We start from the raw sequence: 11083 nt of genomic DNA, 5'->3' as shown, positions 1-11083 counted from the left end.
TAAATAAATAAATGAGTAAGTAAGTAAGTAAGTAAGTAAGTAAATAAATAAATAAATAAATAAATAAATAAATAAATAAATAAATAAATAAATAAATAAATAAATAAATAAATAAATAGATAAAGCTTACAGCACCTGGTATTCCCAGGCGGTCTCCCATCCAAGTACTAACCAGGCCCGACCGACCCTGCTTAGCTTCCGAGATCGGACGAGATCGGGCGTTCTCAGGGTAGTATGGCCGTAAGCCGTGATCACACTCAAAATCCTAAATTTTATATATAATGCTACGGATGATGCCACTATATAGGTTGGAAACTCGGGTTATTATTTCAATGTCGGAGTTTAAACTCGGGTTGCAGTTTCCGAATGCCATACGTAATGGGTGTTGTCAAAATTTGCTTTAACAATTGAAGTGGGGGGAAAACAAATAAATAAATAAATAAATAAATAAATAAATAAATAAATAAATAAATAAATAAATAAATAAATAAATAAATAAATAAATGAGTAAATGAATGAGTAAATGAGTAAGTAAGTAAGTAAGTAAGTAAATAAATAAATAAATAAATAAATAAATAAATAAATAAATAAATAAATAAATAAATAAATAAATAAATAAATAAATAAATAAATAAAGCTTACAGCACCTGGTATTCCCAGGCGGTCTCCCATCCAAGTACTAACCAGGCCCGACCCTGCTTAGCTTCCGAGATCGGACGAGATCGGGCGTTCTCAGGGTAGTATGGCCGTAAGCCGTGATCACACTCAAAATCGTAAATTTTATATATAATGCTACGGATGACGCCACTATATAGGTTGGAAACTCGGGTTATAATTTCAATGTCGGAGTTTAAACTCGGGTTGCAGTTTCCGAATGCCATACGTAATGGGTGTTGTAAGTAAGTAAGTAAGTAAGTAAGTAAGTAAATAAATAAATAAATAAATAAATAAATAAAGCACCTGGTATTCCCAGGCGGTCTCCCATCCGAGTACTAACCAGGCCCGACCCTGCTTAGCTTACGAGATCGGACGCGATCGGGCGTTCTCAGGGTAGTATGGCCGTAAGCCGTGATCATTCTCAAAATCATGCATTCTATAGATACAATCGACCCTGAAAGGGCGTTTCATGGAAACATGGTTATCATGAAAAGTTATTGACAGCTTTTTATGTGGTAGCACAAATTTGCCATTACGACCTGCATTTTGCTGTATATGTCATGAAAATTGGAAAAACCCTACATGTAAGCGCAATGTGTTGTTTTGGTTTCTTTTACAAAGAAAAACTGCTGCTTTGAGTTCACAGGGAGCCAGCCTCTTTATTCACTGTACATAGTCTGCTCTCTAGCGGTAAAAGACGTGAACTACAATGCTTCGGATGACGCCACACAATATAGGTTGGAAACTCGGGTTATAATTTCAATGTCGGAGTTTAAACTCGGCTTGCAGTTTCCGAATGCCATACGTAATGGGTGTAGTAAGTAAGTAAGTAAGTAAGTAAATAAATAAATAAATAAAGCTTACAAATAAGTAAAGCTTACTTACTTATATTATTCCAGAATGAAAATTTTATTATAACCCCAATCTACAACTCCCCCCCCCACTAACACCCCACCCCCCGCCCACACACACACCGCCACCCCACCCCCACTGCCACCCCCACCCCCAAAAACCACCAAAACCCAACCAAACCCCCCACCCCATGATCCAACCCTCACCCCCACACCCAAAACACCCACACCCACACAACACCCCATCTCAGGTCCACAGGGCTCATATTTTGGGAATTGTAGAATAAAATCTACTGTAATATTTTGGAATTAAAACTTACCCTTCAGGGCGAAGTAATTCAAGATGCTCATTGTTTGTTAAACTTGAAAATTTGGGCAGTTGGAGGTCACGTCTATAGATTAGTATTTTCGCGCCAACCGGAAACAAGCTCTGCTGGTGCGCAGGCGCAGAAGAGCCAGGGACGGGTGAGGGAGCATGCATTTAATTACGAAGCGCTTTGCCATTATCAATGTATTGCAGACTTACACGAGAAACTAACCGCTCCCAAGAAAACAAAATGTCGGACCAGAAGCGGCAGAAGTTGCGAGAAATTATGCACAAAATCGTCTTTTTACAGCTTGAAAACATGGTATTATGGCAGGGCAAGTTCGGGCAAGTGAGGAAAAATTCTACTTGCCCGTCTGCCATCGCTACTTGCCCCGGGCAATCGGGCAATCGTTAGTTTCGAGCCCTGACTGCACTCCATGAGCGCCTAGCAGAACAAATGAACCAGCTACTAAAAGTTGGAACTCACCCCGAATGGTTAACTGAAGGACGCACAATCCTGATCCTGAAGGATCCCACAAAGGGTACAGTCCCATCCAACTATCGGCCAATAACCTGTCTCCCTACAACATGGAAGATCATGTCAGGCATCATAGCGGCTAAGATAAGTGTACACATGGCTCAATACATGAGCACAACACAGAAAGGCATAGGCAGCAATACCAGAGGAGCCAAACACCAGCTGCTGGTTGACGGAACAGTCGCCGAGACTGCAAGACTCGACACACCAACCTGTGCACTGCCTGGATTGATTACAAGAAAGCCTACGACTCCATGCCACACTCATGGATCACTGAATGCTTGGAACTGTACAACATCAACAGGAACCTGAGAGCCTTCATTGCAAACTCGATGGGACTGTGGAAAACAGCCCTTGAGGCCAATTACAAGCCAATTGCACAAGTCTCCATCAAATGTGGCATATACCAAGGAGATGCTCTGTCCCCACTGCTGTTCTGCATAGGTCTGAACCCCCTTAGCCAAATAATCAACAAGACTGGCTACGGATACCGACTCAAAAATGGGGCCACCATCAGTCACCTCCTATACATGGATGACATAAAGTTGTATGCCAAGAGCGAGCGAGACATCGATTCACTGATCCACACAACCAGGATCTACAGCACAGACATTGGAATGTCATTCGGACTAGAGAAGTGCGGTCGCATGGTGACAAAGAGAGGGAAGGTAGTCCATACAGAAGGGGTCTCACTCCCAGAAGGAACAATAACAGACATTGAGGACAGCTACAAGTACCTTGGTATCCAACAAGGAAATGGCAACCTCGATGAAGCCACAAGGAGAGGAGCCACAGCCAAATACCTACAACGAGTAAGGCAAGTCCTCAGAAGTCAGCTAAATGGCAAGAACAAGATCCGGGCAATAAACAGCTACGCCCTGCCAGTCATCAGATACCCTGCAGGAATAATAAGCTGGCCAAAGGAAGAGACGCAAACCACAGATGTCAAGACACGGAAGCTCCTAACCATGCACGGAGGGTTCCACCCTAAGTCCAGCACCCTGAGACTGTACACTAGCCGTAAAGAAGGAGGCCGAGGACTACTGAGTGTGAGAGCCACTGTTCGGGATGAAACAGCCAAGATCCATGAGTACATCAAGGAAAAGTACTCAGTCAAGTCAAGTCTCAGACAATGGCAGACAGAGGAAGAGTGGCTAGAGACACCATCATGGGAGGACAAACCCCTACATGGGATGTACCATCGGCAGATAAGTGAAGTGGCTGACATCAAGAAATCCTACCAATGGCTGGAAAAAGCTGGACTGAAGGACAGCACAGAGGCACTCATCATGGCTGCACAGGAACAGGCTCTGAACACCAGAGCAATAGAGGCCAAGATCTACCACACCAGACAAGACCCAAGGTGTAGGCTATGCAAAGAGGCCCCTGAGACAGTCCAGCACATAACAGCAGGGTGTAAGATGCTAGCAGGGAAAGCATACATGGAACGTCATAACCAAGTGGCTGGCATAGTGTACAGGAACATCTGTGCAGAGTATGGACTGGAAGCCCCAAGTTCAAAGTGGGAAGCACCCCCTAAGGTGGCAGAGAACGGGCGAGCCAAGATCCTGTGGGACTTCCAGATCCAGACTGACAAGATGGTGATGGCGAACCAACCGGACATTGTGGTGGTGGACAAACAGCAGAAGAAGGCCGTTGTAGTGGATGTAGCAATACCAAGCGATGGCAACATCAGGAAAAAAGAACTTGAGAAGCTAGAGAAATACCAGGGCCTCAAAGAAGAGCTTGAGAAGGCCTGGAAAGTGAAGGCCTCGGTGGTGCCCGTGGTCATTGGGGCACTTGGGGCAGTGACCCCCAAACTGGAGGAGTGGCTACAGCAGATTCCAGGAACAACATCAGACATCTCAGTCCAGAAGAGTGCAGTGCTAGGAACAGCCAAAATACTGCGCAGAACCCTCAAGCTCCCAGGCCTCTGGTAGAGGACCCGAGCTTGGAGTGGGAGACCACCCGCGGAGGGTGAGAGGGGAATTTTTTATACAAAAGCAACTTAAACAACTTCACAGCATGTTACGGTATCCCGCCAATATTTTGTCCTTATTGCTTTTTTTTGAAGAATGAAGATTGGATCTGTGTTTGTTTTGTATGTATTGCCCCACACCGCCACACAGTACATAATGTATGGGAGTATGAAGGAGCAGTACAAGGAATATAATGACTGATTTATATAATACTGCTAGTGATTTTGAAATGTTTGATTTGATATACATTATACGTGGTTTCCAACTTAATTTATTATCTATAAGCACTCCAAGAAATTTTACTTCATTTACTCTTTCTATTTCTATATTTTTTATTGTAAGAATTTTGTCTGTTGGTCGGACGGTTTCCAAATATAATACTTTTTTTACTTAAATTTAGTGTTAGTTTTTGTATCAAACCAACTCTGTAATTTTTCCATTTCAATACCCACAGTATCCATTAATTGATCCAGGTCCTCCCCACTGCAAAGCAGGTTTGTGTCATCTGCAAAAAGTACAGCCTTGAGTAACCTGGAGACCTTGCATATATCATTGACATACAAAATAAATAACAAGGGGTCTAATATCGAGCCCTGAGGAACACCACACTTTACCTGTTTTAGTTTTGATTTACAGTCCATAAGTTGCACATATTGATTCCTGTTTGATAAATAACTGTTTAACCAAGTGAGTGACATACCTTGTATCCCATATCTTTCAAGTTTTGTTAACAGTATTTAATAATTTACAGTATCAAAAGCTTTCTTAAGCTCCAAGAAAACACCTACAACAGTCTATTTTCAATAGCTGTTGTTATTTAAGCTACAAAATCTAACAAAGCTAGTGTGGTGGTCCTATTTTTCCGAAATCCATACTGTTGGTCACACAGAATATTTTGTTTTGTAATAAAATCATCAAGCCTTTTATAAAATATTTTTTCTAATATTTTAGAGAATTGTGGGAGTAGAGATATTGGCCTATAATTTGTACCCAGCTTTATATATCGGGATAATTTTAGCAGTTACTCATTTCACTTGGAAAAACACCATTTGTCAGAGATTGGTTGCAGATATGTGTAAGGGGTTTCACTACACATTCAATGATACTTTTAACAAGGGACATCTATCCCGTTACAGTCGGTTGACTTTTTACCTTTTAAATTCTCTAACAATTTCTATTATTTCCTTCTCATTCGTTCCCATTAGAACCATACGTTCGGCTATGGGTACATCCTTAAGTAGGTCACTTGTACTCCCTTTTTTTGCTACTTCCTCTGCCAAAGTAGGCCCAATACCAACATAGTAATCATTGAACTCCTCTGCAATCATAGTAAGCTCATTCATAGTTATGTAGTAAGAAGGATATCCTGGCTTTCCAGTTCTGTTTTTAATAACCTCATTTAACACTTTCCATGTTATTATTGTATTACTCTTGTTTTCCTCCAGTATCTTGCTATAGTAGTCCCTTTTACTGATTCTCATTATTTTAATCAATTTGATTTTATAGATCTTATATTTTAATTCAGCTTCCTTTGTTCTTATCTTTAATAAATCTTTGTATAGTAGGTTTTTCTTCTTGCAAGCACTTAAGATTCCCTTTGTCAGCCATGGTTTTTCCACTGAATTTAGTTTAACTGCTTTCTTTACAAGAGGACAATTTTTGTCATAAAGTTCGGATATAATGGCCATGAATGTGTTGTAGGCTTCATTTACATCACCCACATACCTTTTACCAGTCAAAAAGTCAGTTAAAAGGTCATTTTTGAATGAGTTAAATGAATTACCAGAGTTCATTCTACACATTTTAAAAGTTATAGCATCCTTTTTTTTCTTTGTACAGTCCTGGATCACTGCAAACACTGGCAGGTGGTCGCTTGAATAATTTATCAGTCTGTATTATTATTATTATAAATTTGAAGTTGGAGGGGAGATACCTGAGAAACCACTTACCTCTGTCTTCAGGTTTGCTGTAACAAGGGCAGCTTGGCGTCTCCACTCGCTTTTATGCGTGGTGGAGTAAAAAAAAAAGCTGTTTGGGCATAGCGTCACAACTTTATTGGTTACACAGATGGGTAAATAGATCTTTATTGTCATTGTCACATGTACAACAAAATTAAAAATGCCAAACGATCAGTGCATCTGCTAAAATAGGTTAAAAAAAAAAAGCTAAAAGTTTATATGAACTAAAAACAACACAAAAGCTCCAGCTCAGTGGCCTAGTGGTAGTGTCCACCCTGAAACTGGAAAGTTGTGCGATCAAAACCCAGCCAGGTCATACCAAACACGAATAAAATGGGACCCATTGCCGTAAACAATCACAGCAATGTGTATAAAATCCAAAAGTAGGAAACAAAGTCAATTCACTTTTTTCCGACACCACAATAAACCGTCAAGACATCAAATGTTTTACTGATTCAATACACATAAACATATTTTTTTATTTATTTAATCAAACTATATTAGTGCTGTGTTTCTGCGGTATTACTGCCGCGTCACAGGCAGTGTTTGGAAAGAAATGTTAAGGTATGGTATTAAAACTTTAAAAAAGCTTTCTGTGTCCAGTCTTATACTCAGGAGCGACTTATGTTAAATTACATAGGATGAGTTCTTGTTTTGTGAAATATATTATTGTTATTTGATATATAGTTTATATATTGTTATATGGGCCTGTGGAATAATTTGAACTGCAGCTGACGCCGAGTCCAATGTCAGCGGCACGCCGCACACGCAGCGTACTTTACATAAAGGACGACGAATTTGATCGACGGATTCAATGATTTGGAGTGACACAGATGGTTTGATAAACGTAGTATTTATGTTATAGTTATTTGAATACCTGTTAATGTTACATCAGGCCCGTTCTCAGCTCCTCGTTTGTACAAACCGGATTCGGTTGAAGTTGAGAAATTGTGTCAAATCTAAATAAAACGAAAATACAATGATTTGAAATGCACATAGGCGCCACGGCCGGAAACCAAGACTGAATGACCGTGCCCTTCGATCCCTCAGACGGCACTGCCTTAAAAACCGACATGAGTGCGTAAAGGATATCACCAAATAAGCTCAGGAAAACTTAAGAAAACCACTGTTAATAAATGCAGTTCATCTCTACATCAGTAAGTGCGGGTTAAAACTCTACCATGGAAAGCAAAAGGCGGTTATGAACAACATCCAGAAAGGCCGCCGGGTTCTCTGGGCCCGAGCTCATCTAAAATGGACTGATGAACAATGAAAAAGTGTTTTGTGGTCTGAGTCCACTTTTCAAATTGTTTTTGGAAACACTGGACGTTGTGTGCTCTGGACCAAAGAGGACGCGGACCATCCGGACTGTTATCAACGCAAAGTTCAAAAGCCAACATCTGTGATGGTGTGGGGGTGCATTAGTTCCCATGGCATAGGTGACTTACATTTCTGTGAAGGCAACATAAATGCTGAAAAGTACATACAGATTTTGGAGCAACATATGCTGCCGTCCAAGCGACATCTTTCTTCATGGATGCCGCTGCTTATTTCAGAAAGATAATGCCAAGCCGCAATCTGCACGTGTTACAACAGCGTGGCTTCGAAGTAAAAGAGTCCAGGTTCTCCCCTGGCCCGCTTGCAGTCCAGACCTGTCTCCCATTGAAAATGTGTGGCGCATTATGAAGCGTAAGATACGACAGGGAAGACCCCAGACTGTTGAACAACTGAAGCGGTTCATCAAGCAAGAATGGGAAATAGTTCCACATGAGAAGCTAAAAGAATTAGTCTCCTCGCTTCCAAAACGTTTGAGTGTTATTAAAAGGAAAGGTGGTATAACAAAGTGGTAAACATGCCTTTTCCCAACTTCTACTGCATGTGTTGCAGCCATGAAATCCTAAGTTAATTATTTGAAAAATGAAATAAAGTTTGAGTTTGAGGATTAAATATGTTGTCTTTGTAGTGTATCCAACTGAATATAGGTTGAAAATGATTTTCAAATCATTGTATTTTTATTTTATTTACATTTTGCACAATTTTTCAACTTCAACCGAATCCGGCTTGTACATCCATTTATCTTTTTTCTTTTGTACGGTTGCAAGGGGCAGGCTCACTGGACCAGCCAATTATTGAAAGATAAAAACCCATTGTTGAACTGTGGGAGGACACCAACATACAGTGGTAAGCATTTGGTTTTCCGCAAAGAGCTCTCGCGCTCGTGCATGGAAGTACTGTATTTTCTGTACTATAAGCCGCTACTTTTTGCACAAGCTTTGAACCCTGCATTTTCTAGTCCAGTGCAGCTTTCCAAGGAATTTTTCATGACCTTAATGATTTTGTATGATTTGTGCATATATATGGAAATTAAACATTAAAACACCTTGAGCTTATTGTCACGTGCTGCTAATATATAAACAAAACCATACTTTCACCTAATTTTATCTGGCGTGGCTTTTATTCGGCTGCGGTCTTTAGTCCAGAAACGGTATTCATGCATCTGTGGCCTTACGGACTTGGCTGGTGTGATTCACGTTCGAATTACTCCTTGAGTGGCGCTATCAGGTGGCGAATGACGGCGATGCTCCAGGAATGCCCCAGGACCCTCTGGCGCTGCAAGTGGCCCGTATTGTTCACATCCGTGTAATGTTTGGGGAAGCCAAAAATCTGCTCCATTTCACTACACCACAGTTACCGCTCATGATGACCGGAAGTCTCAATTTCCCTTGAATCATGGAGTTTGTCTTTGTTATGATGGTTCGCACCTTGTCCAGCTTTGCCACACGGCCAACTTCCAAACAATCCTGAAGATTCACTTTTTGATCCAAGGATGCGCCCACCGACCTATTCTTGCCTGGAAGGTTTCCCCAGACGTAGCGAGCTCGATGTGCGGGGCTGATAGTCACAAACAGGATTGCACTTCAGGAATCTGCAGATGTCCGTATGGTCTTTGCTCGACATGAACACCACATTTTCAAATAGCCAGAAGAAAGGCTGGTCGTCACCCTCCGACTTCAGCAGCGTCAAAATGTGGTAGAATTCAAGGAAGAGCCTTCCGGTGCCATCAAACAATTCTTTCCGCTCACAAATCTCTGACGCAATGTAGCGTTCCACGTTGATGCCAAGGTCCTTGAGCCCCAGGTATCCTGTTGCAATACCGTCACAGAGCGACAGAACCTTCAAGGGCTTGTGTCTATCTGCAGCGATGGCCGGGTAATCTGTATGAAGCTCAAACTCCATGGCGCTGTTGTTGGCAAAGTCTTGGACCTTGACGCTCCAGTCTGGCCTGAATTTGAGCTTTGCCTCGGACTGTGTTGGCTGGCAAATGTAGCAGCTCCACGGATCAATATCTTTGCGCTCACAAAAGGTTACCTCTCCCACTAGGATCTCCACGCACTCCTTGCAGAAACATGACCTCTGACCCGCCACAGCACACGGTGCAATACGACTGGTAGCCATCTTCATTGTAGCGATGCAGTGTTTCTGTGAAGTCTTTCTTGCATTTGAAACAATGACCACCTTCAAAGAATGGGTGCTGCAACAACCAACCACATCAGGCCAAACAACAATCTTCGATTTTTGTGCCTTTGTCTCGAAGCCTTTCAATTAAAGTGTCTTTTGTGTAAGTGTAGTTGCAGGAGCTTGCTCGACTCTTAAAAGCATGTTTCCTTTTCACAGGCGGCTGGTAGTCCGTGTTAGCAGAGTTATTTAAATAAAATGAGTCGTACTGTGGAGACAGAGTAAACGACGACTCACTTTGGTTTGCCAGTGCCCAATTAACACATTGGTAACACCTGGATTTTATTAAGAACATTTGTCTAACAGAAATAGTAAAAGCAGTACTTCCTGTGTAGCATCCTTCAAAATAAAACTCTCAATATACAGAGCACATATACTACTAACACCCCCACTTGCTCTTAGTATATTGGTAAATACATGCAAACTAGAAATGCAATGATTTTTCTCAAGGTAATGCATACACATTTCATAAACATGTAAATACCACCAAATTCATCATATGATAGAAACACTTTCCATAAACAAATTTGTACTCTCCAAACATAAATGCCACAAGATTCATTAACTTAGACTTTGTTGGAGGTTTTATCATGAGATCAACCACCATATATTCTGTTGGACAGTAGTCCAGCATTACTTTGCCATCGTTAACAGTTGATCTTACAAGGTGGTACTTTGTCAACATGTTTACATTGTTGTCTTTGTACAGCATTTTTAGCTAAGGCTATGGCTCCTTGATTCTCTTCATAAACCTTTGGCTGCTTGTAATGATACCCATCAACACCATCTAACAGTTGTACTAAATACAGACATTCTTGTACAGTTGAAGCCAAGGCCATGTATTCAGCTTCACACGTTGAAAGAGCTACTGTTGCTTGTCTTTTGGTTTTCCATGAAATTAAGGGACCAAATTGGCTCAAACTAACACAATAACCTGACGTACTATGTCTGTCAGTATCATGTACAGCCCAGTTTGCATTACTGAATGCTTCCAACCCAAGTAGTTCACCATCACTCTTTTTGTAACACAACATCTTTTCCTTTTTGCCCTCAGTACATGTTTTATTGTAGCCCATTGTTCTATAGTTGGTTTGGAAAGGTATTAGGAAGGTTTGCTCACGACAAAGCTTAGATCTGGTCTGGTACATGTTGATAAATAGATTAAGCTGCCAACAGCCTCTATTTTTCTTCAGATCACTCAGGGTTCCTGTGTTTTCAGAATAGTTAAGCTTAGGTTCACATGGTGTTGCTCATGGTTTACAATCTTGCATATCAAA

At 41.2% G+C, this 11083-nt stretch overlaps 2 non-coding genes and 2 pseudogenes across 2 annotated transcripts; all 4 read right to left on the bottom strand.

The window, feature by feature from the left end:
• Window positions 1-123: 123 nt before the first annotated feature.
• On the bottom strand, window positions 124-246 carry LOC133159100 (5S ribosomal RNA). The gene has a single exon (XR_009715607.1). It is a non-coding gene; the product is annotated as a 5S ribosomal RNA (ribosomal RNA).
• A 389-nt stretch (window positions 247-635) lies between these two features.
• On the bottom strand, window positions 636-754 carry LOC133159049 (5S ribosomal RNA). Its single transcript, XR_009715558.1, has one exon. It is a non-coding gene; the product is annotated as a 5S ribosomal RNA (ribosomal RNA).
• Window positions 755-948: 194 nt separating this feature from the next.
• On the bottom strand, window positions 949-1067 carry LOC133159180 (5S ribosomal RNA; annotated as a pseudogene).
• Window positions 1068-8828: 7761 nt separating this feature from the next.
• On the bottom strand, window positions 8829-10491 carry LOC133158433 (DNA (cytosine-5)-methyltransferase 3B-like; annotated as a pseudogene).
• Between the last annotated feature and the right edge of the window lie 592 nt (window positions 10492-11083).

Source organism: Syngnathus typhle, linkage group LG8, assembly GCF_033458585.1.
Source record: "Syngnathus typhle isolate RoL2023-S1 ecotype Sweden linkage group LG8, RoL_Styp_1.0, whole genome shotgun sequence".
Lineage (NCBI taxonomy): Eukaryota > Metazoa > Chordata > Actinopteri > Syngnathiformes > Syngnathidae > Syngnathus > Syngnathus typhle.
The sequence above is the reverse complement of the archived record's forward strand: the minus strand, read 5'-3'. Positions and strand labels throughout refer to the sequence as shown.